The 19,765-nt window shown below is 32.6% G+C and overlaps 1 long non-coding RNA gene across 3 annotated transcripts; it reads left to right on the top strand.

Annotated features, from left to right (window-relative positions):
• The first annotated feature begins 8,157 nt into the window (after positions 1–8,157).
• LOC106125879 (uncharacterized) lies at positions 8,158–9,358 on the top strand. Of its 3 annotated transcripts, XR_001228294.1 has the most exons (4): positions 8,158–8,424; positions 8,776–8,852; positions 8,922–9,054; positions 9,140–9,358. It is a non-coding gene; the product is annotated as an uncharacterized LOC106125879 (long non-coding RNA). The 3 variants fall into 3 exon arrangements; XR_001228293.1 differs by having other exon boundaries at positions 8,776–9,054; XR_001228295.1 differs by lacking the exon at positions 8,776–8,852.
• The last annotated feature ends 10,407 nt before the right edge of the window (positions 9,359–19,765 follow it).

The raw sequence follows: 19,765 nt of genomic DNA on the forward strand, positions 1-19,765 counted from the left end.
ATCATATTACGCAAATGTAGTCGTAAATAAAAGATCCATCACATGTCGTCTGAAGCTATAATACTTTTCATCACAGTATGTACATTCAATGTCCTACATCTTATACTTCTTCTGAATTCTCGTAGTGACATTTTTTTTTATCAAATTATTGATTTACATATATATAAAATATTTTTATAACTAAGTAGTTAAAGTACATAAAGCCAAAATAACATCAATTATTAGTTTTCGCTTAAACATTTAACAAGTTCTGTTAAATGTTTTTCGCGCTTGTGATGCTTAAAAAATCTGTCATCAATGTCCGACGTACTGCGATAGGATTAACCCCTGTCACGTGGGGGATTTAACGAGCCTAAAGTAAGCGATGCTTTCCCCTCACACTGTCAGCCTCGATTGAAACATGATAACGAAGAAACGTTTAAATTTATCTTTAAGGGTTTCTGGATATGTTAAAGCGGTAGAAAGTATGAAAAATAGTATGTACTTGTACTTGTACTTAGTATAATAGTAATATAGTTTTTCCTAAAAGGTGTAATTTATTACTTAATGATAAAATTTGACACACTTGTAATGCATACGTAGGTAGAAGTAAATTAGTTAGGAGGCTGTTTGTGTTGTCTGCGTCAACATGTCCCCCCCCTCCCCACCTCGCTGCCCGCAGCCCCCCCGCCCGCAACCCGCCGGCAAACACACCGCTGATTAGTCATCAGGCAGCAAACATATTATTACATGACAAGTTTGAGCTCCTTAGTATTCTACTTCCACATGCATACGTTTGACTATCATACAATGTCTTAATAATAGAACGAGACCATGACACACAAAATTCAGCTTTCTGTTGGAAACGTCCCAGCTTTATTGTAATGTAAATGTAAACTTATGATTAAAACATAAATATGTTTTAATTTAATTTTATTCTATGTTAATATTTTGAATTTACTTACATTGCTCTACTTAATTTTTGCTGGTATGAGCTACGTAAGATTTTCGTTGATTAGTTTACCTGAGAAAATGCATGACAAAAATGTCCTCATCCCATCGTGAGAATATAATGTTAAAAGGTTTCGTTGCTTACGGCAGGGTGGAGACGTATTAAACCTGTATCTTGTTAACTGGAAAAATATTCGATAACTAGGAATGTCTTGAATATATAACATTTCATAATTTTGCAAAAATTTTTATATTGTGTTATATATTTATATTTTATCTTTCAATTGTTTATTTTTAATTTAACTTTCTAAGTATTTTGGTAGCGATTCCGAAATAATAGATAGAAACAACCGTTTACAAAAATATACAATAAAAATATACATTTTGGTTGCGTTTTGTTTTTAATTTTTCAGTTGCGTTTTTATTCCGATATTTTGATGACCGATTCGATGGAATGTATTGGATATGCAACTGGTTTCTGATGTCCGCTCACATGGAAACAATCATAACAACGGTAGATATGTACATTCATATGTATGATGATATTGAAACAATCCACTTCTAAAGCTTAATAAATTATAGTTGAATATATGAACAACAACTGATTACACTTTGTTATAGTAACTTAACTGATAAACGTATTCGAATGGCTTAAGTTGTCCTAACTTGACACAATGCTTTCAGACTTTCTGTAACAACTGATGGAGAGCACAATTCAACCTAGGTAAATTTCATAGCTAAGCTTGTTCAACAAATGTAGTTTTGAAGTCAATGAAAATTTCATATTCATGTCCATTGTTGTCACGTTAAGCTTAAGTGAAGTTTACTAAAATACATGCACATAGATTGTGGGTAATACAAGAGTTTGTGAAGAAGTTTGAAGCAAAATTGTCTATGAGTTATTGCAGTACATAGACAATGTTCGGCCACATGTGTCATTGTTAGGGGCTTGTTAAATTAATATGATAATGGGCAGGGTGCGTGGTGGCGAGGAGCACATCTGCATCGCGGCTGATTTACTGCGCGATAAAGCGACGTTACGTCCCAGCGGACACAATACTCTATTGACGTAATAACGTTATACGATACACAACATCTGCTCTATGAGGAGACTATCATTTATCATATGACCTAATAATTACAACAATTATTTTACAAAAGATAAGCCGTTGAAAGAAAAGCATAGCGAATATTTATTGTTACTTAGTTCACTCTTAGTGAAGTTTGTAATGCACATATGAAACGTCTATTATATGAAGATAACTATTATTTTCAAATTAAAGTCAAAATAAATATACATATTGTAGATAAGAATAGATTAGAAATTATGTTACTAATTTAATTCAGTACTTATACTATAATACATTGAATACGTGTTTGAGATACAGAGCGACTTCTCAGCAAAATTGCATCGCGTAGTAAATTGATTTTGGTATCGGATCTGGATGAAATACATACTGTCTGTACGTATTTATGTATGTTAAAGTAAACATATATACTTACGAAGGTACAGTGTCACTCGGATTGTAATAAAGAGACAATTATTACGACGTTTTTCTTCGTAATAATTTATAAGATAAGGTTGATTTAAGTACTTTTAATGTCTGATATTTTTCTGAATGGTCAATCAATAATAAAACATGAGATAAAACTTTCCACCGTCTGTACAGAACCGAGGTCTAACGTATAATTTCCAAAGGAAACTTTTCTTACTTAAATATTGTTCGTAAGTGCTACATTAATTTCAAGTGTTGTTTCGTTCACCAACTTCTCAATTATTTTATGAGCGTTCAGTTTGCTTCGTGTTAATTATCTTTGCTAAAAAAAGAAATGTTTCAGTCTTTTACCTGTACATAAACATACACACGCTATGAATTTACCCTGTTTAACTTATTATGGATAATTCCTAACAAAAAAAATTATATAGAGACAAAAGACAAGATTTTGCATTCAAGAAAGTGATCACTTTCTTCTTAAGATACATTTCTTTGGCAACTATGTTTTAAGTAGTTTAAAAGACAGTTTCTTTACTATCTGTGAGATTTCTATAAAATCGTCAATTATATTTAATTTCAAGTGATCGCTAGAAATTCAAAGATCAAGTCGTAGCAAGTTGCTGAATAATTGGCACTCGCTAACAATGCTTAAGTGGGAAACTTTACTTATGAAATTGTTGGTTTAGAATCGTGACTGTTTGTAAGAAATTGTAGGGGCTGTAAATAATTCATCTAATCTTCTATTTGAATAATAAAAAGGTGGTTGTATTAACTTCAATAGCTGACTATTTTTTACCAGCTTCAATGTTATATTATGATGAACATTAATGATGATTTTTTTAAGATCAGTTAATTTACAGACGAGGTGTTAAACTTTAAACGGAGTCTATATCGTTCATCGTGGGTTTCTAAGGACAAAAACTCTATTTAAGTCATATAAAAATGACATAGATCACGATATATATGATTTTGGCCTCAGAAACAAATACTAGCTGATCTTTTTCTAATATTGTTTTTATTGGATTTTTAATATCGTTTATAGTCTTGTAAATCATTAATTTTTAAACCAGTTTAACTGCGAGTTATTTGAACCGTTATCTGGCTCTGAGCTATTCTATTAAGTGTTTACTTATTATCTTAATTTTTTTCTTAACTACTAATTTTACATTTAGCAATTTAGTAGAGTTGCGATACTTCCAGCTTATATGTTAACTACGCCCGGCGGACTATTAAGTTACGTGCCAAATAAAGCACATTAAGCTTTCTGGATAGCTTACGAGTTATGTACGGAGCGCCACCTACCATTTTATATGCAAAACGTTAGTTGGAGTAAAGTATAGCACGTAAGAGCTTTAGGTCGCGTCGCAGTGCAGGCCGCTACTTCCTCGGACCTCGTTTCAATACAAGTTATTCAATTTCCAATACATAATAAATAAATATAGCTGTTAACTTATAAACTTACATAGAATTCGATTACTTGACAAGTATTCAGCCAGACCATTACATATGTGAATATTAGTTTGTCTTGTTACATCACAACACTTTTTAATTTTGTATTTAAGAAATAACATCACACAAGTAGCAATTCCTTAATTTGTCTTCTGTGTTACGAATTTTCTTCAGCGAAATACATACGTACATACAGCAAATATCTCAGCCTGAAGCTGCATACGTTATTCACTTGTTTCTTTGGTTATTATAACAAAATCCATACAACAACAGTAAGAGCAGTAAAAAAGGAAAACAAATGAATGTCCATAAATTGGGTAACGCCAGTACACACCTGTATGTCTGCATACAAATCTGTACAGGCCGCCGAACTGGCGCAGTCCGACCGTTTAATTAGGGGCGGTGTCCCGCCAGGGGGCGCTGACAAACGACTCGTATGCAAATCAACCCCTGATTAGTGAATATCCGCTAATCAAATTACTTCTTAACGAGGGTACGATAGTTGTAACATTGTTGACATGTCAGCGTGAACAGACGTTATCTAGTTATCGTAAAGTCAATATTTGTAAAATAACCTTTCATTTTCATAATTGTAGTCGTATTTTGTTTTATATAAATAAGTAGGTTATAGGATTACATGGGACGATTGAAGCATGTTAAAATATTCCTTTAGTAATCTGAATAATTTTAAATTTTCTTCTTCTTTTGTTGCCAAATCCTTACGAAGGTTGGTGATCATTATAGCAATAGCAATTAAACTCTAGCGCAGATTTTTCAGCCAAGATGTTCTTCTCCTATCTGGACAATTTTAAATACAATTTGTAGTTATAATTGGCATACTCAACAAAATCTAAAATGTTTATTAACACATATTATGAGCGATTGAAAACGAATTATAAAAAAATGTTTTAATAATTTCTTTTACAGTTATGATAAGTAAGCGTTGATTAATAATTAGTTTCAAAGCGCAGTGGTTATATTTAATGTGCAGTCCATTAATTAAACGATGCACAGAAATCGCAGCGCAATTAGTGCCTGAATCATATCATTAGTGTTGTTTGATTACTAGTCCGGCCGCTCTGGCCGCTCCGGCCGCCGCCACTCGCTATTTACCTTTATGCCTATTAATCAAACTGGCCGTAGCAGAAAAACTACTACGTAATACATGGTACGAGTTGAGCTACGATAATCGCTACGAATAGTACTACGAGCATATCGTAAGTGCACTCGATTCTAAATAGGATTATAGAGACGTACAAGGGATTAATTAGTTACTTTACATAGGATTAAATTGATTTTAAAAATTGTACAGGAAACAGTGAAATGTAGGAAAGTTAAATTAATGCCAGTGAATTGCTTCCAATTATTTTGAAATTTAATTGCGCAAGGTTAAAACTGTTAAAATTACATAATATTATTGCTATATAATGCATGTAATTTTATTCGATCCCCTGGACACATATATCTCCCAGATGTTAATTGAATTTAACACAGCATCACACTCTTTAATTTTTTGGTATGATTTATTAAGTGAAATGGGAATATTTTACGTAAATTAATTAAAAAGGCACGAAATATTTCATTACTTTCAATGAAATTAACGTGAAAATTACAAATGTGATATCGAACACGTTATGTAGCCTAGTTGTCGATGTTACACCGAGTTTTGATATAAACTGAATTATATAATTTGAATAAATTCTATTAAAAGATTGTTTTTTTTTCGTGTATATATACGTGTCTCTAGTTATAATACCATATAAGACGACGATCAAGTGTAATACATTACGTGTATACCCTACATAATTATCGAGCAGCGACTTCCGGTGGCGGTCTCGTTGACACCATGATATATGAACCTGAGAATCAATTGATAAGGCCCAAATACAGAAGCGAGTTAATCCTAATCAGTAGCGGCAATAAATCATTGTGGGCGGGCAACGAATCACGTATCTAAATACAAATAGCAATGAAGGCAGTAAATTGGCGCGGGCGGGCGGCTAGGCGGGCGGGCGGCGCGGCGGGCGAGCGGCGCGGCGGCGTTGTCTCCGCGCAAACAAATGACTGTGTATGCAAATGAACCGCTGATCACCCGACGCCGGCCAATCGAATCACTGCCTAACGATGTGGACTCTGCACACACATATTTTTGACCACTTTAATCGATACGATTAGTCTTTACTTTGACAAAACGGTAATCGGATTTAAATTGTAAAATGACTGATGTTTAACCATATCGCGGATCCACGACCTATCTTAATTCCCTTTCAAATTTTCCTTGCTAAGTCTTTAACAACTTTATTCTACGTATCAAGTCATCGGTATGCGAGAAAAAATGTTTAAAACAACGGAATGTTCAAAACAAACTAAGCCAATTAACATTTTGACGTTAAAGATAACTTCACTATACATTAAAAATGAATATCGTTCCACTGATCACTTAAACGAATAACAAGTATCTATTACTTGTAATTCCTTTCGGACAGATTTTGCGTCTGCTACAAAACCGGCGACTTGGATAAGAGAGTTAAATTACTCCATAGAGCAGTAGTGAGCCTTATCGTTCTTGTGAGAGAGGAACAGTAGTCAATTCTGTAAAGTTTGCCAATGGATTAGGGGCCGGAGGACAATCTGCAGCAATTATCTTAAGCTTAGAGCGCCGTGTGGGGTGCGAGGTGCGGGGCGCGGGGTGCGGGGTGCGGGGTGTTGGAGTTCTTAAACGTTCGCTCTGTGCAATCCGGGTTAATTGCTCGGGGTGACTTTTCGTTGACAGATACTAATCGGTATCGTTAGGCCGGCTCGTGGTTTTGTAGACTTAAGATATAACGACACAAATATATCTCTCAGATTACTCCCACAGAGTAGCCTCCTTCTTGTAATGGATTCAACTGATTTTTTATACGAGTAATTTATTAAAAGGTGCATTACTTAAAGCATAGGTTGTCAAAACCTGCAAATAATTTAGAACTTGTAAAATACTATAATATATAACCAGATAAATCTTCGATAGGTTATACTCCTATGTATGTGTTATCGGCTAATAATATTTATCTATTTATCAAACCACATAACATCGACATATTTATTTTAGAAAAAACTACGTACATTATGTATATAGCAATACCTACCAAAACATATATGTGCTAAGAGGACATCCGCGTATTGTGTTACTCTTTGGCAGAGATCATTTTAGGAAGATTGTAAGAACGGGATCTGCAATTATTGTGAGCTTAAGATGTTGAGTACAAGATCAGCCCTTTCTCTTGTTCCAATCCGCTTTTAATTGTTACGAGGGTACAGAGTCCCGACTCCAGATGGAACTAAATCCCTATTTATCCTCTTTCGAAGTTCAAGATGTAGCGACGTTTATGTTACATACAACTCCCAATATCATTACATTTACGATATATTAATATAATAACCTTAGCTGGTAAGCTTTTTTTTACTTCTTATTTAACTTAATAGTACTACTTCATGTGAGTTTTCTACAAATAATATAATAACTTAAAACATTTATGACTGGAGGGAACTTTTGGAGCATCACTAATTGACTGTTCATCATGTGTTAATAATATTTACACATACTTTATTGACGACGTGTTCACTTATAGCCATATATCACCTGTTTTCATGTTATATCTACTTGTCAACAAACTGATAAAAGACAACGGTTACCTGTTTACAGTTAAATGAGTAAAGGCATAATTTAACGTGAGAGGCGGTGATTGACAAACGACAGAGGGCACTATGAGTGAGAACCGCCGCGCCGACAGCCGCAATGGACGCATCTCCCGGTGACGAAGCGACCGCCTTACGTTCTTACGTCAAACATATCGTCTCTCTTCCGTGAGCAATAAGTGTCGGCTTACGTGACGACGAATTGACACACGATATATGAATGTCACAGTTTGCGATGCTTCAAAGTTCGGATCGTTTGTCTAATTTTATTGTCTTGACATTTTCAACACTAGGGAAATATGTCCTTTCGTTGATTTTCGAACTACGCGATTATACTTCAACCCAATTAAATCGCCTAATTTTTTCAATTTCAACCTTTAATAACTATTTGGGAACCTAACGTGTAGCATCTCCGTGACTAAGAACATAAAGTTATACAAAGTACAGCAAGTGATAGAGATCCAAACTCATGCTATCTCTCGTTACACTTTTTGCATCACTGTTGTAGATTAAAACCTATTTTGTGTCAAAAAGAAGTGACGTTTGTTTTAGAATTTAAGAAAAATAAGAACATGTGTGAGAACATGAATACAGAACCTGGAAATGTGAGGAAATAATAGTTTTATTGCAATCACAATGGATTAATAGAACTCGTGTAAATCTAACATACATTAGCAAGGTTATAATTTCTGTAATAAAGCTATAATTGAGTGTTGAATAAAAGAAAAGCATGTGCAATTATTGCGAGCTTAAAGCTCCAGCGGCAGATCAGTCTGTTCATTTGGTACAATCCTCTTTTAATTGTTACCATTGTGTTTGCTTTAATAATTCTGCTAGCTGTAGTTGCCACTGCTTTATAACAGAAATAAAGGTATGTAATAAGTACGGCACAATGAAAAATAACCTCTCACTTTTAAAATGCATGATATTGCGACATGATTTCAACAAGAGTCTGGATGGATGGAAAACTTAGCACATGGGTTAATTTTTAGTTTTGCATAATTTGCTATAGGTTATAAAAAATAGGGCAAAAATTGTAAGCAAGTACTCGTTGATAGGTAAAGAATCACGATAGATCGATTGGCCTCTCTATAAGAGTGGTTTGCGAGCAACTAACTAATGAAAACTTCGCTTTCTTTTTTTCTCTAACAATTTCCTTTAATATCTCGACTTTCAATGAAAATTTATTTTTTTAAATACTGTAATCAAAAGTTCGTTGCAGTCAAAGCCAAGAAAGAGTAAATAGAACAAAAACTGCACAGTTCGTTGGATATCATTACGGAGAGACGGATATTAAAGGTTAAACTGAAGGAAAATGTTATATTTTTAAATCTAATATCGCGACTATCCAATGAAATTGTTTTGCAGCGAGATTAAATTTCTTTTAAAATAATATTTCTGGAGGACACTCAAACAGTTAACACTTAATATTAGATTCAAAATAATGAAATGTAAAACCAACAACAGTTTACCTGCTTCGTATTTTCAGTAAATCTTAAGAGTAAGTGACCTACAAAGTGGTGAACGGATATACAGTAATATTCTAGAGAAGTAACCTTAAAACTAACTTGTCACTTGCGTTGCAGTTTGGAAACCGTACGAATCCATATGAGGCTATGTGAGGCTGTGAGACTTTGTTGGGTTAGAGCGTGTGGCACGTAATTGTGAGGTGGCGAACTCTCGGGGCTACACATCGACACTCATTGAAGGCTTCTTTTCACTGCTCGCAGTCGCTCACTACCTCGTTGCCGACGGAACAGCATTCTTTTATGTAATTCTTTTCGAAATAATCTTATACAGCTTTATTCCACATAGATTCAAAAAGTAATATTTTACAAAGTAGACTTTATGATCAAAGACAGTTGTTGAAGGACACGAGATGTTCCTCTCAAATATTTTTTTTAATAATTAATAATTGTATTACAATTGTGACCAAGATAATTTAAGTCAAAGGTTTATATTTAATTGATATGAAATCTACGAGCTTTTATGATTTGTATGATCACATACAAATCATAAAAGCTCAGTATACCATCAGCTAATAGTTGCTTCCTTAAACCAAAATCGCGGTATAAAACATATTGTTATCTTTATTTTGTCAAAGAAAATGAGAGGGATGATGATATGATTTATACAAGGATATTGTTGTCGGAAAGTGTTATATTAAAACTTGTGATAAGTAACTATTGTCGTCGGGCTTCAATTGTTAAAGGTTTAATGTTGGAAGGAGCAATTAAAGTTGCTGATCCTCGGCCCCTCTACTGGAGGCTAAGCTCTCGTTCGATCGCCGAGATTATAACAATGAACAAATAGTGGTCGAGTGCTGACCGACTCTTGTACTGAAAGTATTATTGAGTGCTTCGGAATCCATATTTCTTGAAAATTGTATAAAACATTTCAAATAACCAGTTCATGGTTCTATCGCACAAGTCGTAAAGTTATATCAAAAATATTTCTCAGACAATATATTTTCGAATTGACCTTATCTTTTTGTTTTAAATCAGTATTTATTTGCGAAGTTCTTATGATCAAAATAAGATAAACAATAACATTGGTGTGCTCGTTATCATCCGCTTAAAAGAGAAACAAAAAGGTAACAGGATGGTAACAAAATAATACGCAAGTGGAGGAGAGATTCATTAAGTTGGAATAAACATTTGCCATTTAGTATTTGTATTAAGTTCCGCATTCATAAAACAAGCGGCAAAATACAAACAGAATATTGTTTTGATTGTAATCAAATTAAAACAATCAACGTTTTCGTGTTATTTTCACTGGCAATTTTGCGGTGAAGCAGGTTGAGCGTTTTGTTTACTGATAAATTTACATTATAATATTTATGTATTGTTTGAATAAAACATTACCAACTTGCTTCTCACAATTTAGTTATGCACTTATTATCTCAAACTTATAATTAGAGGAAGTAGATTAAATATAAGTACATATTTGTATACATCGTATAATCACATTTGTAGTATAATACAATAGTAAATATAATTTGAAAGTTTCATCTTATCTTCTTACCTATTCTCAGACGTAAGAACAAAACTTTGGTGAGGCAAACTTGCATGCAGCCGAGCCGAGCCGGCAACTGCGATTCAGTCCACAAATGAAAAGTTTCACTTGCTCCCTCTTAAAGTTGGAATCCACTGAGAGTAACCGAGCATTTTTAAATATCAAAAAATCATTGATAATTTTTATAAAAAAGTACGTTAAAATACCATTATTCTTTAGTTTCGTATCTTACGGATGATGATAATTTTTACCCCTCTTAGCAGTAACATAATGAAATCTTGGAACATGTATATAACACTCTATGTTGTTCTTCGGCAAAGGCTGGAAGAGGTCAAAGTAGAAGGTTATACCTAAGTAAGACATGACCCTCTAGTCAAATAGTCTTCGGGATACATACATTAATAATAAGTTTAAATCTCGGTGTAACCCCGACCTTACAAGAACCGGACAGTTTCATTCCGAGCGGAAAATAAGGGAAATCATTGCAAAGTTTGATATGAGATCTAAATCCCATCTCACATTTATTATATGTCAACGTCAATTGTTGAACATCCGAGGTGACCTCTTGTTTGAATTTAGATTAAAGATTTCTGTGCGACTTTACTGAAGTGAAACCTGACTGTGATAGTCAACACTTTAATAGTTAATGTTAGTAAGATGTTTACGTTTTAGTTATAATATAATTTGAGTAAAGTTTCAATATTATTATAATGTTCGAGAAGATAACTTAGTTATGATTATCGTAATTTCTTTATCGATCTTAACGTCTAGAAGAGACCAAATTTAAAATTGATAAAAATTCTTAGTTGTAGTTTTAAAAGGGAATATTAATGTGAGATAATTAGATCAGCGCGCCTCGATCCAGTCGGGGACGATTTATCCTTTGTTGAATGCTAATAGCACGCCTTCTTTTTTTTACGACCACTTGCTTCCTTTCTTTGTATCGTCTCTTCCATTGTCTTTGAATTTATTTTTAAGAGTACCGTTTTCTAAAAAAAAATTAATAATGATTGCTTAAAAAGTATTATAATTTTTCTCGTTACGGGTTTTTGCGTTACTAAAGTTATTTATATTCCTTAAATACCTTCCGATAGCTTTTTAACTGTCTAAATAAAATGGAATTTCTTCTTAATCTAGAATTACTTTATAATTTTCTTATAAGTCTACCCTGTCCACTCTAATTGAAACGCAGTCGAACCTGGATAACCGAAAACTGGATAAGGGAGAAACCTTGAAGGACGTCCTCCATAAGCGAGAAAAACATAGTGGTCCCTCGGATTTTTGCTTATCCAGGTTGATCTATACCATTTTCCATAGTTAGAAGAGTTTCAGTAACAATATTTGTATGTGTATATAAACATAATCATTTAAAATCTGCTCACTTTATATTCGTCTCTGTGCTGACAATAATTTGATGCATCAAAATAATAAATGGAAAATTGTCTCATCTCATAAACTGTTGCAAATGTTGTACTTGTTAGCTTAAAAAGCAATCGATCGCTAAAGAAATAAAAGTGCCCGATCCCGGCCGCGCTCGACTCGGCTCGCCCTTCCCCAACTGTTTGCGTTTAATCCCCGATACGACCGTATCATTTTAAAACATGTAAAAAGTGTATTCGAACAAAGTTTTCAAATCGGGATTATCCAGCTTTCAATACATTTTCATTGCTTTAAATAGTTATTCAGGATTTTTTTATTTATTTAAATGAACAATAAACCGTAACGCTGACAATTTAAACATTTGTGAAAACGTGAGATGTACTGATATTATTTAACTGTTTCAATAAGTCTTATTTATTTTATTTATATTACTAGAATGTTGTCTAGTAAATGAAATAATATTTATAGTTTTTGTCAACTATCTCATAACTCAATCAAAGCTGCGATGCTTTTATATGATGCATCAATACTGTTTTATATTTAAAGGTATCGATTGTTTAAATTTGCTTTGAGATTTCATTAATATTCTAAGTTCTTGCTGTGATCTGTTATTTTTTGATAAAAGCTTTTAAAAGCTTCATAATTATATCTAAGGAATTCTAATGTTAGATAATTATATTTCTTTTTGTTGATTCATCTGATGAGCTCGGGAAAGAACCTTTTGTTAGTCGTTAGCGTCTCGTTTCCTTTGTCACCGTCTCCTTTCTCTTTAATATTCTATTGTCTTGTTACTATCATTTTTTAATTGCAATAAATGTGTTATCGTTTTTGTTCATTATATTATATAAACGAGTGGATCAGGATATATAAAAGATATGAAGTCAATATCGCGTATGACAATGGACAATCGTTTGAAATAGTCGTTACTAACCACATAATACTATTATAGTATTCCATTTTTAACAAATTTGAAATTCAGATTTGCATGTATTTGTTTTGCAGAAACCGATACTTTCTGCATAAGAGTAAAACTTTTTCGTTTTCAATCCTTCTTCAAAATTGCATAGATTTTATATAGACTCCTAGCCAGAAGTAGGTTGAACATACTTTTCAAAAGACAAACTAAAAAATGTTTGTTACCACATAAAGTATGTCTTTCCTTTTTATAACAACTTATTTATTGTGTTTTTTTTTGCAGCAAAGTTACTTCGTAAAACTAAATTTAGAAAAAAAAATAAAAAAAAATCTTTAGGAATTATTTTTTCTACAAGTAAGAGTCTTAAACAAGTTTCCTTCTTTCTGACTATATACCTCAATGTATAGAAGGTTTTGTTTTTTTTATTCCATTTCTTGTAAACATCGTGGCCACCCTACACGTCGCAAGTAAGATATGAGTTCATTGTAACAAATCAAGAACTTTCCTCCAGCGCGTCGAATAAAGTAGGCGCTGTTGCTTCCTTTTTGAAAATTTAAATTTACCTCTATAACTTGTAGAAAACTACTTTACCCTACAGGAAATCCTTATAAAAATACATATAAGACGTTGTATAATACATATATGTTTAAATTATTATTATAATTAAGTAGTATACTGTATAAAACGTAGTAAACACAATAGTTAAAATAAATCGTATAAAAAGAATAAAATTCCAATAATTTCTTTTAATATTTGCTTCATTTAATTCATTGTAACTGAATCCAAAAGCGGACTTTGATAAAACCAATATGAAAATGGAGCTCGATAGAGAAGTTTAGAATGTGAGTTTTACGAAACCGCAAACAAAGACTCGCGGCTCCCAGACGCAGGCAAAGTGCACTCCATATCGCCGACTTTAGTATCGCCAAGTTTGTTAAATTGTTAAGTCAATTGAAAATAAAACAAATATATAATAAAGTATAATCTAGGAAAATTTAATAACATTCTAATAATGTGTAATAAATACACTGATTATTTTGTGACTAACATTGAAACACAATTTTAGTTTACACATATTTATGCACAATTTAAATTATATTATCATTAAAATATACTTAAAGCAATGTTTTCATTCAATTAATATTTAAATAGTGTTGCTATAATATTGTACATAAATTCAGATTAATCCCGGTATAATCGTATTAATGACTTCCATTATTTCATGGTAACAATTGGTAATTACTCGCTCGTAAAAAGCAATACGCTCGAAGTATACTCAATATTCCATTATACGTATACATACCATCAGTAACTTATCTAATTTTCAATTGTTTCCAAAAGCTTCGTGTTATAAGTACACAGAAATATAAAAAACTGTTTTTAATGTTTTAATTATTCAATTGAGTGTCTGTTTCTGCGTAGCACGTAGCCCTTTCTTCCTACAGCAAAGGTGTACCATTTACCCTTTTTATTAATTGTTTTTTTCAAGCAAACGAAAACACATTCGATGGAGTATTCTGATTACGATATATTTTTAAAATAACACCAGTATTTCTTTTTAATTATAAAAGTATGCTCCAGTTTTCGTTAACGAGGATATAAAGTGTCCCCCGTTCGAAGTTCAATAAGTTTTCATCAACGTTATTGAAGTACATTATGTCTGCGGTAATATTACATATGCATACTTCTTCCATCTTATTAATTTATGAATTTCTGAACACAGACAATTCAAAAGAGTCGAATACATTTTAAAACCTCACGAAGAATTGCGTAAATACAAAAAAACATTTATATTGTAATTTTGTTATTATTTATCACAATGTAAATTGTTTTGTATCATCACGAAATTCTCAAAACTACATTAGTTCAGTTCTCTAAACTAATTCAACAGTAAATAATCTAAACGCTTTCACAGAAATATTAATATAAACTTTAATTACAAATCTAGAACTACGCAACTTATATTTCTATACAAAGTTTCGTTTCATGTTCGCAGAATCGGTACAATAATTAATGTTTTTATTGTGAGGAAACAAGAGTTTTATATACATGATAATAGTCTTAAATAAACGATATTTTATGAATACAATAATGAAACTTGTTATTCGTTAGTAGACATTAACACAATGACGATGGAGCCAACTCTAACAATCACTATTAATATTATTCAAGAGAAACCATCATTACTATGTTTGTAAAAAAAATTATTATTATAGTTTTTATATTAGGCGACAAATATCTATATGTATTTATAATATTAAAGAAACAGCGACAAGTTATGTGGGAAGTTGTCGGCAGTCGACATTCGGCAACGCCTGCGCCTGCTGAGTGCTGCTGACCCACAAAAGTTTAATTGCTTTGTAATTATACAATTCATGGTTGAGACACTTATTGCGAATTTAAATTTAGAACAAGAAAGCAATTTAATATAATGAAATCCACACGAGTTAATTTTTTCAAAAGGAAACTTATGAGCAGAGGGACTAGCATGAATATTCCTGAGAATATTTCCGTAACGTCACACCAACAAATCTCTTACAAATTTCGACATATTTTGTCTATCACATTATGAAGTCGGGTGTCGTAAATATAAGTGCTAGGTCCTCAGTTGTATTTAGTTAACAAAATCACAACGAAGCCCTTTCTTGGTTTCTCGTATGATTTTAACCCAAAAAACCTGCCTAAAAATTTTACATAATCGGAACTAAATTTTACTCGGATTAAATTGTGGCCTTTCTAACTTACCTTACTATTTGTGCATATAAAAATACAGAAATTTCCGAAAATAGTGTGAGAGCAAGACGCGTATGCATTATGTAGCGACAGTGCAGCTGCGAGATGCGGGGTGCGGGGTGCGGGATGTGCGGTGAGGGGTGCGGGGTGCGGGGCGCGCGCTGCGGCAGCTTCAAATGACTCCAGGGATTTTATGAGCTTTTCTATTAAAGTATTCATAACTTGGTGTCACAGAAATTTTTCTGATAATTTTGCCAGCGATATTTCACAGCAAAAGCTTTAAAAATATCAAATATTTACTTTGTTTGCAATACGAGTACAGACTAGTTTAAATCTTAACTGGTATTTTAAGACTGCACTGAAAAATACAAGAAATATTAGATGAATTATAATACTTAAAAAAAAGATTAAGATCAAAGAGAAGAAATTAAAAAGGTGTAGATTGTTTTAAACAAAGTTAAATAAAAAACAAGTTTTCAACTTTTAGTGTGGATTTATCAGTTACTATATCCCGTATTACATAAGTATATAGTTAAGTCATGTGATAGTGAAATTTTCTGTTATATATGTTGCAAGTTTTCACATACATTCTCAGTTGAGACATCGGTTGGTACCGGGACCGTACGGGAGAGCGCGGGCGAGCAGTTAACTTTTATCCGTCGGATCAGCGCAAATACACTCGTAAAAATGAAGACCCCGTGCGCCCCGCGGCGGGAACTTAATATCACATACACCTATCATAATAAATCTTAAGGCGGTTTCCTCGCACTTCCGGGCTTTGGTTTAGCAACGGAGATTTAGTGGAGATGAGATTACAGCCTCTAATGATCCATAAGTCGGAAGATCGAATGACTTTAATAGTTACATGTACTAGTAATTTTTCAAAGTTCATATGTTTAATTAAAATAAAAGAAAACGTTCCACTTCCAATGAGATTTCTTACTGTGACATGTTCACCTTATTGTATTATTACAATGAACGGTACAAAGTATGTTTACAATTTTATTGTTTTATTTTAATATAAACCCGCGTATAATCAGGTATCGTGTTGAAAAAATTACGTAAAACAAAATCCGTGTTCCAGCTTCAAATGATGAGAACAAACGTAATGCGAGCTTAATATTTAAGAGGATGTTTCAGACAAATTCATGTAATACTTACTTCCCTAAGCCGGATGTACTAAAAAAGCAAAAATAAAAGAAAAATCATTTTCCAGCAGAAATGTTTTAATATATAATTTTTTAAGGTTTATAACTTTATGTTTTCTATTTATTACTAAAACTTTTACCGCAATATTATTAAAATAAAGTAATTTTAAATGTGGAGTGATTTTTCTTGTACAATTTCGTTGTATTATGATTTGTTCATTAATTATATTTTTATGAAAACGATTATTTTGTATGAAGACCAATCATGTATTTTATTGCTACAATAATCGTGTTTGAATCATAAATGATATAAACAGTTAGACATTCGTATGTGATGAGAAATGTTGTCGCCTCAGCACTCGTAAGTAATATCCAATAAAGCGAGCCGGTTACCAGAGAAATTTCCATTAAAACTTTGATTACAAATCTAGGGATTCCGATTTGGAAGTTCTCGCAGACTGCGGATTAGCATACTCGCGCCAATCGTAATAACTTTTTAATCCGCAAACCTGTCATTATACGAGTATGTGCTCCAATGAACAATTTTATGCGCTAATTCCGACGGTTTTAACCAGTTTTTTTTGCCATCGAACTGTTAAACTCTTGTAATGAGACCAATTTAAAGGATTTTGTGTTCGTAAAATTTGACAATTTGAAATTTTAACGGCTTTGAACTCTGCTAACAATCACGAGCTACGAGGGTTTTTTTGGTTCATCTATGTTACGAGTGTATTACTCATGTTTTGTTTTATTTATTTATTATTATACCAATTACTTAGTTAACAATCAAAATTACACTTAAACTCCATACCACTAAATTAGTTTTCTATTTCTATTGACTCCAATTTCACAGTTCACACAACTATTTACATGATTATAAAATAAATAGAATAATTCGTTAAAAACAAACAAGTTTTAAGTTAGAGCAGTATCCAGTGAGTGCTGTTTCCTTTGGTCTGAGATGTTGAGCTTCAGGCTGCTTAGGTTCTGACAGATCGTTTTGCGCGTTCCTTACAATACAAGGATTTGTACATAGCTTTTGTTCTCTCGATCTCACAAGGAGATATCTGAGACTCTGTCTGTTAAGATAACATCTATTAAATAAGCTTTATCTTATTGGCAGTTGGAAAACTAAACGCTAATTTTGTAGTCTAAAATAGACTTTAAATACAGCTTTCTTTTCAATACTCGCGAACTATAGATGTTACATTTTCGACCTATATATCCTGGTTACTTGTCAACCGCAAACCTATCAAACAAGTTTGGATTATAAAGATTACGCTAAAAATTTGACGTGGATTTTTGTCCGAAGCATTTATTTGTGGCCCCGGAGCGCAAAATAAAGATTTTATCTTCTACATCTGAGATATTTTCACAATATCTTAGTCACAGGGAGAATGAACATCGCGAAATTACAATAACATGCCTCAAATATTCAATTAACGCTCGCGTGCTGTAATTGAACTCATATCGTTATAATCTAAACATTGCTTTGTTTTGGGCAGGGGGGGGGGGAGACGCGGGGTCGGGGGAGATAGTACAAGATATAAGAAATTGAAATTTCTACTAATTCTACTAATTTAGGCTAAGTGCCATCTGCGCTCGGCCACCTCAAGCCCGGTGAAGCTGTAAATGCCTCCTCAAGGCAAACAGTGGCAATCAGTCACAAAAAAAATACTAATTCTAGTGCTGTCAATAGCACAATTAAGTAACTTAAGTATTCAAATGATTTATACTATTGTTAGTTATATTTTAAATGGATTGCTGTTTTAAACTAGATTGAGTGTAAAGTAAATAAAGAAGACATCACTACTCTATCGCTGAAAACAATTTCATCAAAACACGTATCACTTTGTAATATAATACAATACATTGAGTACGTACCAATATAACATTCTAAACAAACATTAATCCATTTCATCAAACTTTAACAACTATAATATATTAATCAATTAAAATGTTTTATACTTTTTTTTATTATATGACGTAAAATATTTCGATGTTCTGTTTAATATTTACATATGCAGAGTGTACACTCACATTGTTGTTAATATTGAGTTTGATCATTTGATAACATACCATTAACATATTGAAAATTCTCATAGTAGGTAACGTAGAAAAATATCTGTATGTAAATAAAATATTCCGATCTAAATAAAGTGACAGGTTTTTAAGAAATTTTACTAATTTTCTCACTGAATAATAAATAATTTAATTTATGCGTTATTTTAATAAATAATTAAATAGGTATTTAAAGCATAGATTATTGTTTTGTTATTTTATATTTCGTTCCAACTTAAGGAATTATTACGACATAAAGAGATGTAAAAATTGTTACATTTCAAGGCATTAGATAAAGTCATTACATTTTATACGTTTTCATTTCGCAGGTGTAATGGATGGATCAAGATGTAATTCGTTTGTGAAATAAAAAAAAATCTCGCAGCACATTTTGGTCGTAACCGACATTTTTATCAGATAAAATCTCTTAAAGGTGTTCCTTAATGTAATGACATTATTTGCTTTTTATTGCTTTTGTTTTATCGTACTTTTTATGCGAACAGAAACTATTGTACGTACTTAATATTAGATGGACGAAAACTTTCCCGCCTGTTTTGTATTTTCATATATGTATTCCCATATCAAAAGTCTAATATCTAGCATTGTCGGGTAGGTAAATGGATAAAAAGAGATAATGTTATATCACATCTTTAATCACTTTACTAGTCTTGTTAATAAATCGCCTTACAAAGCCGGCTCGATGTCTTGACGGAGTGTGCGTGGGTGCACAGACGGAAATCTTTCTAGTCTTACTAATATTATAAATGCGAACATATAGGTGTATGGATGTTCGAAGGTATCTACGCAACAGCTGCACGAATCTCGCTGGAATTATAGATACTTACTTTGTAATATTGGCGTGTACAGTAAGTGAGCTTGCTTACTTGGATCATGCGAGTAGCACAAGTCGTATACAAAAGGAACCTCCGCAACAAATATGTTATCTAATATCCGACTTC

Source organism: Papilio xuthus, unplaced genomic scaffold (assembly GCF_000836235.2).
Source record: "Papilio xuthus unplaced genomic scaffold, Pxut_1.1 DF825752.1, whole genome shotgun sequence".
Lineage (NCBI taxonomy): Eukaryota > Metazoa > Arthropoda > Insecta > Lepidoptera > Papilionidae > Papilio > Papilio xuthus.